Raw genomic sequence first — 6001 nt, 5'->3', positions numbered from 1 at the left:
AGGTGGGAGGGAAAGGGAGAGAGAAGGGAAATTGCATGGTAATAGAAGGAGACCCTCAGGGTTATACAGTGGAGGAGGTAGAGAGAGAGGAGGGGAGGGGAGGGGAGAGGTGGGGAGGGGGGAGGGTGGAGGATGGGAAAGGCAGCGGAGCACAACAGACACTAGGATGGCAATTTGTAAATCAATGGATGTGTAACTGATGTGATTCTGCAATCTGTGTATGGGGTGAAGGTGGGAGTTCATAACCCACTTGAATCAAAGTGTCAAATATGATATGCCAAGAAATTTGTAAGGTTTTGAACAACCCACAATAAAAAATTAAAAAAAAAATGTTTTCAGTAATTTGTAAATGTTGGCAGTGATGACTTTAACTTCAATTTCAAATCCACAAAAATAAATTTATAAAAATAAGATTTCAGTTGGACATTTACTAGGAATCTACCATATATTGAAAGGAAAATAAGAATGACCTATTAATTTGTGATATGAAATATTATCACAAGGAATGTTTATTAATTTTGCATTTACATGTATAAATTATGCATGTATGGATGTTGCATATTGAAGGGATGTTTATGAACTCTTGAAAATATATGTGTGTGAGAAGGTAAGAGTTACTAAATGTCTGCATAGGTGTTTGTGTAAAAATTGAGTCTTTGTATTTACCTGTTTGTAATTGTTCAAGGCAGCAAGAGATTGAGTAAGAACATTATTATTCAGGATTTATAGACATATGAGTGTGTATATGTGTTTGATAATAAAGTACACAAGTGCTTTATGTACAGGTGCTTTGGTTTCCACTGCCTTTTTATGTGATTACATGAATACATACATTTCAAAAGTGCATTTGTTTTAAAGAATGAGCATGTGTCTGTCGTTTTTATAACTTTGTGATACGAATAGAAATGTACATTTTTATTTTAATTTGATATACATTTGCCTTAAAATATTTCTATGAATATAAACATTTTTACATGTGTGTATGTATGTGTATGTTTCTGTATATGAATTTTGTTAAGTGTATATAAAATGTTTGATATGAGTACTTGTGCATATGTCAGTTTTATATGCACAGTGATTACTAAATCTAAATATATATTTCTGTGTAAATGTTTATCTTTTATGCTAATTAGGTGTCTATGGAGGACTTTTGAAATTCTGGGAAGGGGTGAACCTGTCTAATGTAAAAGTTCTCATGCAGTGACTTAAATAGTCCCATCTAAACCTCATAGATTATTAATGACGGACAGCTGCCCCAAACCTCCTTTTTAATTTACCTTATATCAAGCACACTCACAATCTGACATGTTTTTTAACAAGAAGAGTGTTCTGTGAAATGTGTGTTTTGCATCAGGGCCTTAATTTTCCTAAATGTAAGCCCAGTCACTCAGAGCTACATCTAGAGTGTACTTTACACAGAGTGTCAGAGATTCCAAGAGCCAAGAGAATGGAGGGGGAACTAGATATGTCAGGGAGAAAGGACTACACTAAAGGAAAGATTGGCATTTTGGAGAAAGATATATGAGGTGTAGATGAGGGGCAGATAGGGACGTTTTGAGGAAGGAATAAGAAGCTGAATGCATAGTTCAGAAAAAGTGACCAAATCCAGAAAAAAAATTTAGAGAAACAGTGTCATATTGACATATTAAAGGTTTATGAAATTTATTTTATTTGAGGTTTAAAGTATACCAGGAACAGGATTCATAGCAATGAGTAAATAAACATTCATTTGGGAAGGTGCAATTCATTGAGGAGAAAGGCAAAGAAATACTAATAATTGAGGAAGACAGAGAAAAAAAACACACACTGTACCCTCGTGTGACAGCACAGGGTAAAGACCCAACCCCGATGTATGTTTCAGCAAAGCTGGTCAGCAGGGGATTTAGGAAAAAGAGGAGCAATGTCTGAGTTGAAAATTGTGATGCCTGTGAGATGTAAGGATTCAGAGAGGGAGGAAATTCCTCTTGTAAAATATAATATTTGAAAGTATAAAAACCAATGACATCTGAGGAAACCAAGTAGTTCAGGAAGGCTCAGGTACCTGGATAAAAATACAACAGACAGGAGTTAAGAAGTGATGGGTATCTAGGCCCAGGGGGTGAGAATGTTTCTGTAACTAATCAAGATGTGGCCTTTAAGCTGGGGGCACATATCTGTAGCCCCAGCTACTTTGGAAGCAAATGTGGAAAGATGACTTGAGTTCATGATAGGAGAAAAGCAGTAAAAAATTAGAGCATTTGTTGTTGTTGTTTATCAGAGAGTTTTAAGAAAGATGCTACAGCCATGGTATCAGATTGTTAATGAGAAATAGCACTCAATCATACAGGAATGGATACAAAGGAAGGATTAGAAGGCAAAAGGATTGGCAGCAGGGACTGGGATAATGCAAATGAAAGTCTCAGCAAAGACCACCACACTGTTGATGAATAAAGTTAGATGCAGGTGAAAATTTTGAGTAACAACAGTAGAGCTCTCTAAATAATTAATAATGACTTTTTATATAATAACTCATCTTACTAAGAGAAAGTAAGGTATGAGGATTGAGGCTAAAGACTTCTTAGAATCTGTACAAGATTCAATATTGTTCATTACTAATTTGATCAGATCAATTTAATATGTGTTCTTCTGGGACCATCTCTAAGCAGTTCCATAAAATGTTATCTGGGAGATAATGGCAAAATTTGGGAGGCTTGAAAAACTTACAACATGCCATAAGGAATAAATAATTTTAAAACTTTTTTAGACTTAGCAATTTCTCTTTATTATTAATCATTGAAACTATGATGCACCATGACCATTTCCCTGATGAATGAATTGTCCCCCTATGAATAACAACTCTATTCCTCTTGAAAACCACAGTTTTTCCTATGCCTCTTTACGCATGTGAGAGTTTTTTGGTTGATATCTGAGAAGCTAAAATTGCCAAATCAAATGCATTTATTTCATTAGGGTCTGCCACGTTACTCTCAGAAAGTCTACACAGTTTGACAGCTCTGATTCAAAGTAGTCTTAATAACCATTCCTACCACTAGTTTTATCAAATTCTTTATTTTTCCCATATAACATGTAAAAGAGGATTTTATCATTTTTAATACATATCTTGTCAGTGACCATTGAGGTTGATTTTATTATACATTTGTTAGCATTTGTATTTATCCTTGTATAAATCACTCACTGTTCATATATGGCCAGATTTTATATTAGGTTTTCAGTCTTTTCTCATTTATTTGTAATTCTTTTTATATTCCCAAATCTAATCTTTTGCTAGTAATGAAAATTACTAATATTTTCTATTCTGGGATTGTCTATTCCTTTCTGCCCTTTATCTTTCAACAATATATATGATATCCGTTTTCATATTATTTGTTTTAATTTGACATTGCCATGATTACTGATATCTTAATTTATGGTTTGAATTTATCATGTTTAGTTTTGAATAACTATTTTGCCTGATATGATAAATATCTTATATTTTTATACAAATTTCAGGATAAACTCATCAAATCCTACAAAAAGGCCTGGTGGCCCTTTGTGAGGAATTTTTATGAGTAAAGATCCATTTTAGGGTAATTAATATTTTAACTGTATTGAGACTTCCAATCTGTAAATAAAAAATATTCCTGCCTTTATTTAAAACTTCTTTAATAACTTACCATTGTGTGTTTCAGAATAAGAATTTTGTATTATTTTATAAATTTTCCTGTCCTTTTTTATTTTAATGCTATTATTAATACAATTATTTCCTTAATATTACTTTTAGATTGTTCATTACTATTGATGTTTATAGGTTGATTTTGTATCCTATAACCTTAATAAACTCATTGATGAGTTTTATCAACTTTTTTGATGGATTCCTTAGGATTTTCTACATATAGATTCATGTCATCTGTAGTTAGAAGTAATACCATATATACCTTTCAAAACTGGAAACTTAAATTGCTTGTTTAAATGTATTACCTGGACTCTTCAGTATAATTTGGAATCAAAGTGGAAAGAGCATATTTTCTTAACTCTAAATCTTAGGAAGGAAACAAATTTTATATAGTTACATATGATATTTTCCTAGATTATTCATGGATGCCTTTTATCAGGCTGAAGAAGCTCCTTTTTATTTTTAGCTTTAGAAAAGTTTTTATATAAAGTGTGGTTTATAAGAACTGAAAATAATATTTTGCTTTTTTGTGTCTATTGAGATGACCTTAGGGATTTTGTCATTTTTTTCTCTTAAGATGGGTATTGTATTAATTTATTTTAAAATGTAAAACCAATACTTGTATTTCTGGGATAAAATCCACTTAAGCACAGTAAATAATTTCCTTTATATGTTGCTGAATTTTATGTTGATAATATTATGATAAGCATTTGCATATTTATTATGACAAATAAATGTTTATAGTTTTCTTTTTGATGTCTTTATTTAGCTTTAGAATTGAGATCACATTATACTGCTTAATTGAGTTGGAATTTACAAAGTCTTCTATTTTTTTTCCAAAGGAGAAATTTTTTTTTAATTTTCTGTATGTAAATCTTATTACAGTTTAAAGAAACAGTTTGAAACCTCAAGCTGCAGGGAGAAGCCACGCTCTAGTGAGGTAGATTGACAGGTTTAATAATTACTACAGAATTGGTGGATGCTGTGAGATTAGCATGGCTTTTTTCAAAAATTGGTGCACTAAATTATACATAATAGTGGAATTCATTATGACATATACATACATGCACATAACATAATTTTATCAATCTTATTCCCAGAACTTCCTTTTCCCTCCTCTCTTCCCTCCTCCTCATCCACTTGCTCCACACTACAGATCTCCCTTCTATTATTATCACTGTCATCATTGTTATTATTGTGGTGCTTAGAATTTTGTAGATAAGCAGATTCACTGAAGTATTTTCATATATGAACATAGCAAAATTTGGTAGATTTTGTTTCCCAATAAATCTAATATTCTCCCCTCTTCCCTTCCTCTCAATCCCCTTCTTCTACTCTTGACATCCCTTCGATTTTTGAGAAACCCTTCCTGAAAAATTCCCTCTCTGTTTCCTCTGTCTCTCTTTCTCTATCATCTCTCTCTCCCCTCTTTTTCACTCTCTCCCCCATATATAATTCACGTAGTGCTATCTTTCTCTGTCTGGCTTGTTTCACTTAGTTTAATGTCTTTTGAGTTCATCCTTGTTATCACAAGTAGCAGGATTTCCTTCTTTCTTAAGCCTGAACAATACTCATATTTTCATTATCCATTTGTTCATTGAAAGACACTTAGATTGATATCTCTTTGAGATAATGGTTTTCATTTTTTTGGAAGATACAAGGAAATAGGATTGTTGAATCATGTGGTAGTTTTATTTATAATTTTAGAGGCACCTGCTTATGGTTTTCTTAAAACACTATAATTATGCTTATCTACATTCCAACCAACAATGTGTAAATGTTACTTTTTCTTCACTTCCATGCCAATATTTGTTTATCTCAAGTTTTGATTGTTGATGTTTTATAACTACTATGGTACAAGTTCAGATTGATAACTTGATAACCTCATTTCTGATATGGGTATTTTTAAGCCATAAATTTCCCTGAAAGCCCTGTACTAGCTGTATATTATAATTTTGAAAATTTGTGTTTTAATTTTTATATGATTCAAAATGATTTTTATTTCTCTGATTAACTTTACTTTGATCTGTTAGTTGTTTGGAAGTGTTGTTTAAAGCTCAAATTTCTTGATTTTGTGGATTTCTAACTTAATTTCATTTTACCCTTTGGTAGAATTTAAATATTTTTAAACCTATTGAGACTTATTTTCTCCCACAGTCTTTAATATGTCATACAGAGCATTCCCTGTGTTCATGAAAAGAATATTAATTTGCTGTTCATCTCCAACAATATGCAGGTGCATATAAATTTTAAAAATTAAACTACCATATGATCCAAAGTAATATCTATCCAAAGTAATACAAATCTTGTATATATATATATATATATATATATATATATATATATAAT

The sequence above is a fragment of the Marmota marmota genome, unplaced genomic scaffold (genome assembly GCF_001458135.2).
Source record: "Marmota marmota marmota unplaced genomic scaffold, marMar, whole genome shotgun sequence".
Lineage (NCBI taxonomy): Eukaryota > Metazoa > Chordata > Mammalia > Rodentia > Sciuridae > Marmota > Marmota marmota.
This window is presented reverse-complemented; position numbering follows the sequence as displayed.